A 16,608-nucleotide genomic window follows, 5' to 3' on the forward strand; every position below is an offset into this window, starting at 1 on the left:
TATAATGTGGGAAAAGTTAACTCATGAAGCTTTGCTCTAAAAGCTCCCATACCACAGAGTCATAGAAAGCACAGACTAAATCAGAGTAAGGGGCTGGAGTAAGTACTAATGTAGTGTACTTGGACTGCAAAGTCTGAGTCCTTTCTATATGGTGCTCAGAAAGCAAATGGTTAATAGGAGAATGAATGCACAAATTTTACCCAACAGCCAGCACCCAAGCCTGTCTCACATCCCCAGCTCAGTTATCATCAGCATCTTCTGGGCACAGGAGAGGGTAGACAGACTCATTTAATGTGGATTTCTGCATCCAGCCAACTTGAATTCATATCCCAGCTGGCTCCTTTTGAACTGTGTAGATCTGAAGTGCTCTCTAGCCCTCAATGTGCCTCCAATTCTGAAAATGGAGGAAGCAGTAGTAGGCATCGTCTCATACCTGGGTTGTAAAGTTTGATAAACATCTGTTGGTAGTTTTATCTCTGTGTTGGATAATCTAGGATAATGTCTATGTTTTAAGAAATATGGTAATGCCTATCAAGAATATTTTCAATATAGAAATATGAGAACATTATCAATAAAATCCTCTTTGGTGAAAGAATAATTTTTCATTGAATACAACAAAATTGGTTACATTATTAGTATTGGCATTAGGTAGTATGTGCTGCTTCAGAGAAAAACATGGAAAATTTTACCTCAGATGACAGTCTTTATCTTGATAACCAAGCAAACTGTCAGAACAGTCTATTTAAAGGCTCCTGGTAGAAACAGAGCTTGTAAAGAGATTCCAGAATCAAATTGTTCTTTAGAATAAATGTGACTGGCTGCTATTCCTAGATCCTATTCTTTCAATTGCTTAGAAAACTGAGAAGAACCCACCAATCAGAATTCCAGGAGAACTAGAAGGTAGATCCAGTCACCACCCCTTGATGTAAGTCATGTTAGCATGACATTAAGTCTTCATGTGATGTGCCCTATGCCTGCTGCACAGCATTCATCCTCCGGCATGTCAGAAAGTATCCATCCATGCTCTCATCCGATGGAGAATCCTTCAGAGGAATCTTGGGGTAGATATACATATCATCTGGGCTTTATGGACCTTGCTGACTTTGATTTGCAGAATAAACATTTGCCATAATTTATGGAGAAATACTGTGAGAAGTGTGGGTAGATGATAGGGTTGGAGTTAACTTACTGTGGAGGGAAGTTAGAGTTATTTGTCCAGTTGACTGAAATTAGAAAATGGGTCTTTGTAGTCACAAATCTAATTGTGTCAGGTGTCCTGGAAATGAGACAACAAATAAGAAATCAGAAAGCTTAGTCCAGCACATATTTTCTGAACACCTAATAAGTATCTGGTAGAAGAAAATACGGTAATACAAAAATGAGTCATAGTTTTGCTTCTTAGTGACCCACTTTGAGTGTAGACACACAGTAGGAAAATGGACTAACACAGTTCCTTTTGGGGGGTGCACCTGGATTGCATTTCTACTCTTCATTCTATGAACTTGACAAGCAACATCAACTCCTCACACGTCAGTTTCTTGAATCCCAAATGGAGATAACAATACTTCTTACTTTGCAGAAGGCTACAAGAGCTACACAGAATAGATATACAGGGTGCCTGCCTTAGATGAGATGAACACACAGGATCTGATCACCAGCAACCCCTTGCCACGGCCACAGATTCCCACAGTCCATGCCCTTCACATACACCTTTTAAAGTTTGGTGTTCATGTGAGTCCTCCGGGAGGGGCTGAGAGTCGCAGCTTCACTTTGACGCATGTGTTCTCTTAGCACAGTCACACACGGTAGAGATTAGGAAGTGGGGACAACATTGACACTGAGATGGGCATGTCTTGATGGGGTGCTCTGGGGAGCCTGCTGTCTGTGAGGCATGAGAATAGCATTCACTCTGATTGAGGCGCTAAGAGTGAGTGAATTATTTGGAGAATAAAGTGAGATAGAAAGACAAATATATGATCAGTTTAAAAATGAGCAGATGTCTTAGAAAAGCATGATATTGGGCTATAATATAAATATGAATAGTTTTGTCACTTTTGGGGGGGGGTTCGAGACAGGGCTTCTCCATGTAGTTTTGGTGCCTGTCCTGGATCTCGCTCTGTAGACCAGGCTGGCCTCAAACTCACAGAGACCCACCTGCCTCTGCCTCCTGAGTGCTGGGATTAAAGGCATGCACCACCACTGCCACCTGGCTATTTGTCACTTTTTATACATCTGTGGCGATGCATGTAAGTTCTGCCAGTCTATGCCACAGGACAGTGTTTTGCTTGGATTGGCTTAGACATGATATCTGGTCTCTTGAACATTTATTTATTTATTTGTTTATCCTAACTATCATCTATTTATTTGTTGTGTGTGTGTGCATGTATGTATACAAGCATGTCATAGCACACATGTGAAGGTCAAAGTCAGCTGTCACAGGTGCATAGATCTCAAGCTCTTAGACCTTGTGGCAAGTGCTTTTACCCACCAAACCTTCTCACCAGCCTCACATTCTTTTATAAAAAAATATTTTATTCATTCTTTATAAATTTCCTAAAGTTACATAATGCATTCTGATTATCTGTATTAGCTGGGAATGTTCTGAAGCAGGGTGACTCAGCTTATTTCCATGAACCAGGAACTCAAAACCCAGTCACAGGAGCCAGACTGTTTTCCCATCACAATTTACCAAACTTCAAATACATTTTGGACTCATTTAAGTTTGAGAAAGGATTGGAGTTGGGGCAGGGTAACAGTTGTGGGCATTGTGCCTCAAGCTAAGCTGATAGGCAGACACCTGCGAATGCTTTTATTTAGCAAAAGACACTCAGAAAAAGTGGCCTAGAAGAATCCCATCAGAATTATTTTTTAAGATATTAAAATCCGTAAATACAATAAGAGCTAAATGGAACATATAATTGAACAATTACACTATAATTTCACATCTGTAGTTTACATTAATAGCATTTTAAAGATGGAAAGATTACTATAGAAGAGTCTTTCAAGAGAAAGCGAGTGTGTGTGTGTATGTATGTGTGTGTGCGTGTGTGTGTGTGTGTGTGTGTGTGTGTGTGTGTGTGTGTGTGTTCAAATACCTTTCTAACTGTATAAAGTGGGAAGAGGGGAATACCAAAATCTTTCAAGATACAGGTAAGAAAAGAGAAGGAAAGTTAAATCAAGTATTTGACTTCCTGTAAATACCAAAATGCAATTGTGATCCTTGCCTCTTTTAAGTCGTTGTGGGAGCCATTCTGATTTCAAGGCCTGGGCTTCCACTGACACGCTTACAGATGGTCTCCTAATTCTGACCTGGGTTAGACTATGCCATCAGCAAGCACAGAAAACCAGACCCTTTAGGCACAGGCAAGGAGAACAGCACAGTGGGGGTGATGCTGTGGAGCCCTGTCACACCCCGAGCAGTTGGTGTGAACCTGTGGGCTGGCCCAGGAGCTAGGCTCACCCAGCCTCCAGCTCTTTATATTATTGTCTGTCAGCTTCTTGTGAATATCACCTTCCAGGCACTTGCTAGTTTAGGATCTGTTGATATATGCTTGCCAGTTAAGGGATCCAAGGGATGATACTATTCTGCAGCAATGCAATAAAACCCTGTCTAAGAAATGTCAGTCACACCATTCCATCTACCTGTGTTGGGAAAATGTATTTGGGACTGTAGGGAAGTTACAAGCAGTTGTTTTAGGTGGTTGAACTGTGTAAAGAGTGGTCAGATCCCCACCCAGTAGAAGCCTGTGTGAGTCCCAGGAGGTCGACCAGCTGCAGCAGGGTTTGTCAGGTCACAAGAGCTTCTTCCCTCACTGCTGAACGTAGGAAAATGCAAGGGATCCTTTAGGCCCTCGGGAAAATGCCTTTGAAATAACCGGCTCTCATGCTTCGCTCCGGAGTGCTGCAGCGGCATGATGGTGTGGTAGAATCCGTCTGGGGTAGAGATTAGAGCAAGGCTAGACTTGACCTAAAGAAACGGAAGATTCTTTCTTTAAGAATTTTTCTAAGCGGGAAGTCTGTGAGTTCTACATAGATACAAAAGCAAATGATAATATCAATGACTACTTTAATTGCATCTTTAATCCATAAGGATAGTTCAATGACATTTTAAATTATACTTTTAGAATTGTAGTCACATAGGAGATAACACTTGGTAACTATTTAATAATGCATAGTGAGATCAGCTGTGTCCTCTCCTGAGATCCCATTTAGGTGGACTGAATATAGAAGGGCAGCCCATGATTTTGACAGCGTTTAATCTTCACAAGTCATTGTTGGGGCTCCCTAAATATTAAGCCCCCACTCGGGCCCTTTAATCAGTGTCTATTATCGCTACAGAATGGCTTAGTTCCACTGGAGTCCCAGCTAGACTGTCTGATTTTTTTTTTAAACTGAGAATTGGGTTGTCTTAGATCAAACTATTGTAATACTGGCAGCTGACTAACCAGCTAACTACCATTGGTAATTCATCACTATTCATCTAGCTGGGCCTTATCCTGAGACTAAGTATAGTTATGTTATTGGGGTGGGGGATATGGTACAGTGATATTAAGGTCCTACAGCTATTGGTACCTGGCACAGTTGGGATTTGAACCTTAATGGAGAAGTGGAGAGTGACAGAGAATGGAAGTATGGGGGAAATCTCTGGCATTAAATTATTTTGCAGTAGAAGCTTTTCAAGCAACATACTGTAAGCTGTGGGTCGAATGGAAGCTGGAGGTATCCACTTTTGTTTAATAAAGAAATATTTGCCCTGAGCAGACAACAACATTTCAAAGCTTGTCATTTCGTTCCTAGGAAAGTATTTGAGGAAAATGACACGGCTCAGCCCTGTTTGCTGCCCATTTTGTCGTCTCCTGCTGAGACTTGCCATTTCCATAGCCAGTGGGCTGCACTGAATCAGACAGAAGCAATAGATCATTAACAGGAATGGATACTTGGGGCAGCCTGCAGAGAGAAGGCACAGGAAAGTCATCTGGGGCCACATCAACCAAACCGCATCTAATAGAATCTCATGCCACTAGGTTTGGGGGTGAGCCTGATTTTCAGAGAAGCTTAGGGAGTTTTCAGAACCACAAAATAATGCCTCCCCCACCAAATACACAAAATTCATGACTAACATGAAAATGGAAGTGAGACTTACATTCATTTCTGTATGCTTTTTCTCGTAGTGAAAACAACTGCTTAAAGCCCATTTAGTTTTTAAAATGCGTGTTTTATCTTCCTCCTTACACCTCCATTAGCCTGAGGTCTCTTATACACATAGCACTAATCCAGACCAGAATATTATTATTATTTATCAAATCTGAATTTCTAGATTGTTTCCATGACTTGGAGCCTTGGATTCTTCCAGATTATTGTAATGGGGAGGTAGTGTTGAAAGGACAGGTTCTGTTACGGAGAGCCTATTGTTTTACTCTCTCTCTCTCTCTCTCTCTCTCTCTCTCTCTCTCTCTCCTCTCACTCCCTCTCTCTCCCTTCTCTCCTCCTCTCCTCTCTCTCTCCTCTCTCTCTCTCCCCTCTCTCCTCCTCTCCTCTCTCTCTCTCTCCCTCTCTCTCTCTCTCTCTCTCCCCCCTCCCTCCCTCCCTTTAAATGTAGACCAATTTAATCAGAGCAGGACAAGTACACATTCTTTTTAGGAATATTACATGAGCACCCACAGACTGCTTACTAGATGAGGCTGAACAGATGAAGAATTACGCAATATTCATACACTGTTCTTCCTCCAGTTTATAATAAATTGATAAGTCCTAAACTGAAGTTGAAGTGCAGAGGTGGAGACAAGACCTAAAATTCCAAGGACTGAATTTTAACTGTGTAAAATTAGGTAAACAGACGACTATTCTACCACTCCTATGCCAAAAGACACCTCTGTTCAGCCATACGTGGCTATATCCGTGTGTATTGCAGAGGGAAGAATCCAAACAGCTTCATATATGTCTTAGACATCTTGCTACATCATAAGCATTTTGAAGACAGGAATCATTTCTTGATCATATTTGTGTCTTATTATACCGTGCTCTTAGTAGGTATTCGTATTTGTAGGACGTATTTGAATTTGTGTACACACTGTGTGGAACTTCAGATGGATCAATGGTTTTGTCTTGAGTACTGGTGTTAAGACATCAGAAATACTGAGTGGTTTCAGAGTGTATCCTGATCAGGTAAGGGAGATACTTGTCTGCTGGGCCCTGGTAGGGTTAGTGTATTATGCCCCTGAGTCTCCATGCGCCAATGTGAGGTGTCCTTCTCAGTCTGGAGGTCATTTTTGAAAAGTCAGTCCCATCACGATGTCATTTTCCCTTTAATTTTCTGATTACTTACATTTGGTCTGGTCCTAATTATGAATACCTTTAATTGCTTTATCACAGTTAGTGATTAACTGTGCCCAAGTCAAAGCTCTTTGAAAGACAGAACAGCTCCTTCAGAGGGCTTCACAGGAGCATACAGAGGGAAAGTATTAAACAGAGAACTAGAGGTTTTGCAGCTTACAGAAGAATGTCAGCACAGTTCACATCTAGTAGACGGTTTCAGCGTTCAGAGAGAGACACAGGACTCCACAGAACCAGAGCGAGCACCCCCACTGCTCATCTCTTGCACATTATGATTTACTGCATTATTTACATTAATCATTCTGCCAAAAGAGACTATTTGAAATAAGTACCTTCCAGCTATTCCCTAATGTGTAAAAATTTTAAAATACACTTTAAGATCAACACGATGTTCCTGAAGGGGAGCATGGGTGGGTTTGCCTCCCTTGTTTTTCACTTATACGTGTAAAATAGCAGGGATTGAAATTGTTGTGTTTCCTAAATGGCAAAGTTTCAAATGCTAGCTCTACATGATTTCTTACTAAATATCTTGGCAGTCCAGTCCTTGTGCACAGAATTTGAGAAGCAAGACCTATTGGGGACGTTGGTTATGCTCCATTTTAAAATGTTTGTAAGGCATAAAACAAGTATGGGCCAGAGAATTTTGTATTTTAATTCCCTGGCTACAGACTGGATAGGTTGTGAGATGTTGTATTTGTGATCATATTATTTTCGTTTAAAGTAAGCACACAGTGTTATTTTAGTGTCTCTTTGTGGTGGCTTTTGAAGTGATGTCATTGTGCTGTCCTTAATTTAAATCTCGTCTCCATTTTGTGTTCTCAGAAATACCAGTTTTTTGTATCACAGTGACATTTTTCACCCAGGAATCTAATTGATAGAGTTCGTATCAATCAAACAAAACTCATTTCCTCACTCTTTCCTCCCCTCAAGGCATGAGGCCCACACTGGGCCTCTGAGTGGAGAGATTTCTGTCTGTTGGTGAGGAGTCAGCACGATCTGGGGAGAGGAGGGTCCTTGCGTTGGGAAAGCTGGTACAGGCAGGCGGGAGGACACGTCATTGTTAATTTATTATCAAGTTAGCTCTCCTCCCTGGAGGAAGGCTTTGGCATTTTTAATCTTTGATGATTCACACTTGCCAAGCATCTTTTTTTTTTTTCTCATTTTGTTTCTCCCAATTGGAAGGAAAAATTCATCCAGGGACTCGCTTGCAAAGGAGCAAGTGAGGAGAGCAGAAATATGGAGGATGACCTTCCCTTGCCTTTTGGGCGATAAGTGCTTGTGACAGACGCTATTTCAAGACTATAGTGAAAATGCCCAGAACCAGAGAAACTCATATCTAAATCATCTGCTCTGATGTATCTTCTTTTCAGACTAATTTCCCAGTTGGAGACCTGAAACATTTAAAAGCTCAGTTTCCCATAGCGCTTTCAGACACACTACCCTGTTAGTGTTCGGTGGATTTCAAAGCATGTCCCAGTAATTGAGAGTAGAAGGAATGAGCTCTGTCTTGATGGACTTTAGTGCCTGCCACTGGCAAATCAGGTGAGTTCCCAGAGTGCTGTGGGATTAGGCGACTATCTGGTTGACTGTTTTCGAACACACTGGAGTCTTGGTAGAACCATTGAGCACAGTGGGTGGCAGCAGGCTGATCCAGCAGAGAAGCAATCAGGTCTCAGAGAACACTCAGCTGTGGGGCCAGGAAGGAGAAGCTGACACCCAGATGCCAGCGCTTCGGAGAGCTTATCTATGGAGTTGCACATATGGGGACTACATCTGCTCGGGTTGTGCCACCAGTCAACGTTCAAACCAGCACGGTTACCATGGCGTGAATAGACACCAACGTGGTTGTGTGTCTGGGTCTTTTCTTGCTAAGACAGCTGTCAAAAGCAGGATGTTAGCCCCATGAAAGCGAATTTTCAGAGGAACAATCTAGGTACTTCAAGGACTCAAGATGACTTATTTCTAAACGTTCACTTTAGGAAAGGGTGTGTGTGTGTGTGTGTGTGTGTGTGTGTGTGTGTGTGTGTGTGTGTGTGTTTGAAGATTGTGAGTATATGCATATGCGTACACATGTGTAATTGTGCTGTTTTTTTTGAGCAGCATAATAGTGTTCCAGGAAATTTAGAATCAAATGGTAATGGAAACGTATTTAAAGCTGCACACTGAAAAGTTCTTGATACACTATGCTGGCATAGACAGTTGTCTGCCAGATTTAATATAACAACTCCTCTCTCACGTATAACACGGGAAGTGACTCCAGTACATCAACTAGTATTTACCATTCGGACATTAGTTTTCTTATCTCTTCATAATGGCTCCAGGAGCAAGCTGAGTGATTCCACACAAACCATACATGTTTTTTTTTTTTTTATCTCTTTCTCTCCTAAGAATCCTTCAAAGGAGACAAGAGTAAGTTTATATGTTGGTATTATCTTAAGTTAATATCTTGAACCACCCTGACCAATGGACAAACGTATGTACTGGCGTCCAGTTTATGTGCCTCTTTCAATTTCAACTGTGTGTTTGTGCGGTCCTCTATCTTTATTAAAATCACCAATTCCTGATAGATACCAGGCAAGGTGTAGGAGAAAAGAATGATTTGTTATATTTGTGTTTCTCTGTGGTTGGGAATCATTTACCAACAGTTTGGGAGACTTTTGTTAGAATGCTATGTTTCTTCTATTTTTATATTATATTAACTCAACATTTAAGTCATAAAAATATCCACTAAGGGCCCACAAGACGTGTCAGCAGGTAAAGTTACTTGCCGCTCAAGCCTGATGACCTGAGTTTGAGTCACAGAAGCGGTGAAAGGAGAGAACCAACTCCTGCAAGTTGTCTCTGCCCGCCACACTTGTGCCATGACAAATGTGTGTCCATGCTTGCTCACAGACAGCTCGTACACAGTAATAATCAATATAGCTGTTAATCTCTGAACATTGTGATAGAAGCATGCACATTTTAAAGATACCATATATCAGTGATTGCCATTCATGAGAGGGAAGTGGGCATCCTTATATACATGCTGTTTTGTAACTACATATTACTATTTCTCTTTTGCAACTAGCAGAGGAAATTTGCACTCTTAGCATCAGTGAGCTTTTAAGGTCACCCTAAATGTGTTTTGACAGTATTGGGTATAAGCAAAACCATAGTATCCCTATTGATCTGATGTTGGGTGTCAGGATTGATAGAATTTGACACCTTAACCTTAGTGTTAAGACATTAATAGGACAAACAGGAAATCTGGACTTCCAACCCCATGGCTCAAATCCAGAACATGGACTTTGGCTTCATGATGCTGACTTTGGCATGATCCAAAATGTCTACACATTTGGACTAAGAGCTTGCACTATTCAATATCAGAACAATAATGACAAATTGAAACTACTTAGGGTTAAAGGACCAGAAATATTCATCTAGCCCCTAAGGCTGCTGGCTAAGCTTTTACACAAACAATCTGGGTACTTGATGCTGTTTATTTGGGGTAATACTGGGCCTTAGTGAAAAACATAGATTCTCTCCCATCCTCAACCCCCAAGTCCCCTCATGTTGCCAACATTCAGAAACCTTCAGCTAGCCTGTCTTCCTCAGGTCTGACCTCCACATTCCAGTTAACAGTCTGTGGTATGACTGTACTTGTCTTAAGTCCCACTGAGAGAACGGGAGAAGGAAGCTGTGGAAGAGGAGGCAATGCCAGGTTGTCTCCACCTCCTTCCAGTTCTCAGAGTGAACAATCAAGGTGGTGTCCGGTCCCCTAGCCAAGGTCCTCTGGTAAAGTGATGGTTTGTTCATTACTTCCTGAATTGAACACTAACCTATCAAATACGTATTTATGTACTTGTTTACCTAGCCTGGCACACTGAAATTAGATGTGAAAAATGTAAATAACTACTTTTTATTCTTATAGTTGGGGATGGGGGTGTCAGGCAAAGAAGAATAACATAGAAATAAGCAATTGTGGCCAAATTTGTCGGAAGTATATTATGGCTGTGTAGACTCAAGGACTGAAGAAAGCCAGTAAGGAAAAGGATAGAAAAGTGCCTTGTAGGGTCAGAGCAGGTACCATAGGTGGTATGACCTTCCAGGGGTCTATGTGGATGAGGCTGTTTTAATAGGTAGAGAAGGTTGGAAAGATACTTCAGGCAGGGAGGTTGGCATGGTCTGATGCTCAGGAGTTTGAAAAGACATAGGAAGTTGTCCTGTGTGGCCACAACATGGGGGCTATAGAAAATTTGGCACTAACAGCCTGTTCATTTAGACTCAGACAGCAGTTATTCCATGTACCACTACAGAGATAGGCTTAAGGGATAGGAATGAGCAACACCTCCCCTGCATCAAAGAAACCCATCTTCGCATAGACACGGACATTCCCATCGTGTTTCAGCAGAGTGAATAGGAGAGGGGCCAGCGAGTCTAGAGAGAATAACAGGTTAAAACCAGTCCCAAGGGGCTTCAGAGAGGGCTCAGAGGTTAAGAGCACTGACTGCTCTTCCGGAGATCCTGAGTTCAATTCCCAGCAACCACATGGTGGCTCACAACCATCTGTAATGATATTTGGTGCCCTCTTCTGGCTGCAGTCATACATGCTGAATACATAATAAATAAATCTTAAAAAACAAAAAAACAAAAAACAGTCCTAAGTCTGGGGTTTAGACTTCACTTCTGAGGGACCAGAAAGCTACCTGTGGCTGATGTTGTGTTTGGAGTTAGGACTGGGATCTCCATGGCAGGGTAACAGGGAAGGGATAACAGAGAAAGAGCCCAGTAGAGTTTGGGACAGCTGTGAGGAGAGAGGGTGAAGCTGTCACTCGGGAGGAAATCGAGAGACTGCAATGAAGAGGGGCTGAACGTGTTTCAGAAGAAAATTCTATTCTTCTTCTTTACGGATTGGGACATTGAGTCTTCAGAAAAGCAAAGATCTCATCCTAATACTTAAAAGATAGCAAGTTTTAGAGCTGATATGAGGATCTGGGGCTGTGAATGGGGTTCCCTGTTCTGCCATTGGCCTGTTTTATAGATTGGATATGGGAATTAAATAATACAATCCACAGAAACTCCTCTGCACTGTGCCTGCCCAAGCATCTGAACTCGAGACCTCAGGCCTTTATAACTGTTTCCATCACCGCCATCATTGCAGCCCATTTGTCCTGTGCGTCTTCGCAGACCAGAGACTTGCCCCATAGTGTCCTGAGCCTCACAAACCGAATGACAGGCAGAGTTGTTGCAGAAGGCACTGTGGATACTATAAAAAGACAGACATGTTCCTTTTAGACACATAAGAAGCTAAGTCATGACAGTGCTCTAAAGCCAGCAAGCAGTCGTCATTAAATCATTCATGATGTGCAGGTGTTGGTCATTTGGAACAGTTAAGGCAAACATCTTCTATCATGACTACCTTGTTTAAGGAATTCTACATGGATATTTCCTCTAAGGTGTTTTTAGTAGTTGACAATGTCGTTTATCTTAGGAACCCTTTCAAGTCAGCTTTACTGTGGGGAAACAAGAAATTGCCCTGAAAATACAAGTGGGATAATGCATGCTGGCCTTCCTAATCACACCCACAACATGTGTGTCATTAGGAGTAAAGACAACATCTTACGTTCCATGGCAAGTTTAAGTCAAAGGACCAAATACCTCCACCCTTTGTATCAACAAAGTCTTGTACAAAATGGAGCTCCAGAAGTCCTTCCTCCCTCAAGGGCTTGGTGAATCTAGAAGGGGGTGTGGCTCATGGTTGAAATCACCATCTTAATCTTGTGGAGGAGCTAATCTTAGGAGAGCATTAACGTGAATGAAGTACAGAGCTCATCTTGATTACTCAAAAAACCAGAGCTCATATTTGTTTTTCATTTAATTTTGCAGCTAAAATATGATGAGATGTCTCACAGAAACTGTAACCATCTTCCAAGTTGTTTTGTAAATGAAACACAAATAGTTTTCCAGTTAAAGCTCGTTATTTCCTTTCTTCACGTGTGTTCATACTAAGTGCTGGTAAAATTCCATTATGTTTTGACTTTAACATTAAATATTACCTTGAATATACACTTCCCAACAGCCACGTTCTGATGTGACATATTGTACTGTTTGAAGGGTGTCATATGGTCATCTGTCAGCCGAATGTTGTTCCACGAAAAGAATTTTATTCTTCACATGTCATCTAGAATGCTTCATGTTTAAAAAAAAATAAAAAGGAGGAAACAGAGCCGTTTTCACAGAATCTGAATATAGAGAAATTAGATGCCGGCAGGTTTGAACTGTGGTAGCAAGAGACGATTGTCTGCTAAGAATATTATAGTCACTATGTAATATAGGTGAGACTTGCTATATTTCTGAATATTTTCAATTTGATCTGATTGTGTTTCATAGCAGAAAAGAGAATGTTTCCTTTCAGGACTTTTATACTAATATCTCCTGGTCTTTTTTTTAATGTGGACATGGAAACGGGGTCCTGTTAGTTATGAGATAGAACAACATTTACTCCCTGTCTCAGTCTGTAGTGGAGGTTGACTTAAGGTATCAGGAAAAGAGGGAGAGAGCAAAGAATAATTGAGCAGTCAATGTTTCTATCAGTAGCATTTCTTTCATCAGGAATTAACATGCTGGCCCTTATCCAAAGACACCTCATTCTCCTGTTACATTCTAGATCTGGTCCAGACTGTGGCTGCTCTGTAGAGCCGGATGAGGGAGGGTCTGGTCAGTTTGTAGGTGCCGTGCACAGAGCATGTGGACATGGATGGATGGTCTCCCTCTCCCCATGTCTTCCTTCCTGTTAATCTTTGCTTGGAACATGCCTGACAGATTTTGTTTTAATGCCGGTATGTTGCCATATCGAATATGTGGGGAAAGTCTGCCCTTGCTTATATGTTACATTACAATTTTAGAATCTAAACCTCATGCTGTGTTAAGAAAGGAAGGGTGACCCTGTCTAATTTTTTTTTTTTTTTGTCACTGTATTTGATTCATGAACTCTCTGGAAATTAAAGTAATTTATTCCCTTTTGCAAATTAATTAAAAGCTTTGGTTTTGTTCTCTCTTAAAAAACCATCAAGTCACTCTGTGTCTTTTCCTTTCTTTTACAAATGTGTGCTTTGGAATATTTGTAGATTTCATCCTTCAGCTCTCCTGGCCGTTTCTACCATGTATCCCTGTGAACTACTCAATGTCCATTGAGCTAACATTAAAGGCAGTTCTCCAGAACAGAGGTCTGAAAAAGACCAAAGAAGGCATCAAAGTTTAAGAGACTAGAGTAGGCATTTAGGCAGAGGAAAAGCTGAAGTTCAAGTTCTTTGGTCCATTTCCTTTCTTTACTTTCTTTTTTGTTTGTTTGTTTTGTTTTGTTTCGTTTTTGTTTGTTTTGTTTTTCAAGACAGGGTTTCTCTGTGTTGCCCTGCCTGTCCTAGAACTCCTTCTGTAGACCAGGCTGACCTTGAACCTGGAGATCTATGTGCCTCTGCCTGTGCCACCATAGCCTGTTTTTGGGGGCCAATTTCTTAATTCATAACCAGCATTATTCATAGTATTTTATTCATATTCAGTCTGACTCGAAGGCTTTTCCCATTTTTGATTAAGAAGGGTGAAAATAAAAAGGGGGGAGAAAGTGATATATTTTTCAGGATTGAGAAGACATTGTGTTGAAGTTTTTATGGTCAGAAATAGAAAAAGCGCGCAGTGAGGCTGGTGGTAATGACCTTGTAGTCAATCCTGTGAGCTGCCTTCTTGTCTCTTCCGGAATTTCAAAGAAATGTTCACTCCTTGGTATATTGATGGTGCCAGAAGGTGTTTGATCAGATTCCCAGATATTCTATTCTAAGTGTGTCAGAATGTAGGAAGAATGCATTGCATTTCAAATATGAGCATGAGTGCATTGATGAAGATGACCCCGGCATCCTGTCAAAACATTTCCCCCAGAACCAAAATCAACCATGGAAAGGTGTCCATAGCCAGGTTTGCGCACTTTGGTTGACATTTCAGTCTAATGAAAGCAATTTGAAATAGCTAAAGTTCATTTAAATCTATGTACTGTAGAAGTTAGTTTGACTAATAGAGGCATTACATCAATAATTTGAAGACATATTTTATTTTATTCTTATGAAAGACAGAATTATTAATAGCTTATTTTTCTGTTTGTAAAATACACAGTAATAAGATTATTCTATACATTCATTAAATAAATTTCAACCAGTAGGAAAAGAAAGGAATTAATATTTATTGAGCATTTACAAGATGTTATATAGCTAACTCCTTTATATTCACAACCTCCCAATAAACTAGCTATTAGCATTCCCATTTTATAGATAAGAAGAAAAAGGTCAAGGTCACTTAGCTGGCAAATAACAGAGATAGGATCTGCTTCCAGGTCTTTCTGATGACAGTGGCTGCACTTTCAAAACTTAACACATAAATTTCAATATAATTAAAATGATGCAATAATAGTATCAGGGAAAACAAAAGCACCGGAGCGCTGAGTTGAACTACAAGTGTGTCTGAGCTGATCTCGTGGCTCCGTATCTAGTGTCTTCGTAGGTGGGCCATGGCGACAGGGCTCAGGGGGTGTCAGTGCTCGCCACGCGAGCTGACAACCTGAATTTCAGCTCAGGAACCCACAGAGGAAGGAGAGAACAGAATCTTGTGGCTGTCTTCTGACCTCCACCATTGTGTCATAGCATGCACACACACACACACACACACACACACACACACACACACACACACACACAGACCATGCATAATTTTTTAATTAAAATGTTACCATTTTTGAAAACTAGTAGGACATTCCATTTTGCTATATTTTGCATACATCCTTGTTTCCCAAAGAAGCTTAGAAAGTCCCAGAAGCTACCATAGGAAGCTGTGGGTTGGTATGCTGTTCGTTTGTGCGTGGACCAGGACAAATACATACCCAAATTTTACTGTTCAAAGAATCCTATTCATCTCAGTTCTCATTCTCTGCTGATTAAATTTCGACTCCTTTAGCTCAGAGTTTTTCCTTCCTCTCCTATCCCACATCTTCTCAATTCATAAAATGTGAACTGAAACCCAGAGGTTCAAAATACACAGTGATCCTCTCATGACCATTGTCAGGAGTTTGATTTATTGAGTGACTATAGGAAATAATATTTTCTGGGGAAAATCTCTAAATCAACCCCTTTGAGTCATCTTTTATAATGCCGATGAGAAAGTTCTCCTTCTCTAAAACATTTTTCATAATAACTCAAAGTGAATGCACCTACCTTCTAAATTCTTTTATACTAAATGACATGAAAACATTTTGTATATACTGGGGGAAATGAGGAATAAGAGAGTAAGGGCTAATTAGCTGATTGTTTATGACACATGCCCATATCAAGATATTTCATCTAATCTGAGATATTAATTGAGAACTTCCTTAACCCATCAAAATGATATCTGTTGAGGTCAATTTTACGCTGATGGCTTAAGGGGTGGGGGTGGGGGTGGTCACTGTGAAGCAAACTGGATAAAGAGGAAAGGATATGCCACTAAAATGGATGCCACTGATTAGCATCCTATGGATGGCATGCATTAACCAGAGAAGAGCCATTTCCACAACCCTGCAGTCTCCATGCATGTCTCCTTGGAACGTTTGCTCCATCTCTGAGGTCAGCTGCTTCCAGGTTTTCTGTTTTAGCTAACTGATCCCAGTTACCTGTATTTTCGATCTGTGCTTTTCTCTTACTATTCCCAAAGATGGGAGGGAGAGAGAAAACTTTATTTACTCATGTAACAAACTGAAATAGAGTTAATTTTCAGGGCTTCAGCTGAATTATTAGAGATTACTATGTTATAAATGGTGAAAGAAGGGCCCCTCGCCTGTGTGGTAATGCTGTCAGGGACCCCGCGGCTGTTGGCTCAGTTCATGATGTATTATACTGCTAGCATTTCAGTGTTCTCTGGGGAGCTCTGGTCCCACCATAAGGTCAAGAGTTAACTACTTGTATTTTAGCTGTGTACTGCTATCAATACTGCCTCTATGGAAACCTCACTTGACGTCATCTTTGAATCTCTGTGACTGTAGTCAAGCTTTAGTAAAAGTCAATAAGAACATTAGATTGTTGTCCATATTACGACTTGCTACTTCCTGCCAGCAATCTACCAATTCATTAGCAGAGAGTTTTGGAACTCTGGCTTGATTATTTATGCAGTCAATAGCAAGGCTTGTCTGCATTCATAATTGTTTGATTTTATGGCCTCTCCTTTAAACAAACATTGTCTATGGTAATGTGATGCCCTGATGGATGGGAAAGGTTTTGTCTG

At 40.9% G+C, this 16,608-nt stretch overlaps 1 protein-coding gene and 1 long non-coding RNA gene across 3 annotated transcripts in view; both read left to right on the forward strand.

Annotated features, from left to right (window-relative positions):
* Npas3 (neuronal PAS domain protein 3) overlaps positions 1-16,608 on the forward strand; it is an 838,670-nt gene that overhangs the window by 412,350 nt on the left and 409,712 nt on the right.
* The window catches only part of LOC128110748 (uncharacterized), a 44,570-nt gene continuing 27,962 nt past the window's right edge, over positions 1-16,608 (forward strand). For both annotated transcript variants that reach the window (XR_008218310.1, XR_008218311.1), the window contains exon 1: positions 1-16,608. This exon is cut by the window's right edge and continues 12,046 nt beyond it. This is a non-coding gene — a long non-coding RNA (uncharacterized LOC128110748).

Source organism: Peromyscus californicus, unplaced genomic scaffold (assembly GCF_007827085.1).
Source record: "Peromyscus californicus insignis strain IS unplaced genomic scaffold, ASM782708v3 Scaffold_15__1_contigs__length_86483966, whole genome shotgun sequence".
Lineage (NCBI taxonomy): Eukaryota > Metazoa > Chordata > Mammalia > Rodentia > Cricetidae > Peromyscus > Peromyscus californicus.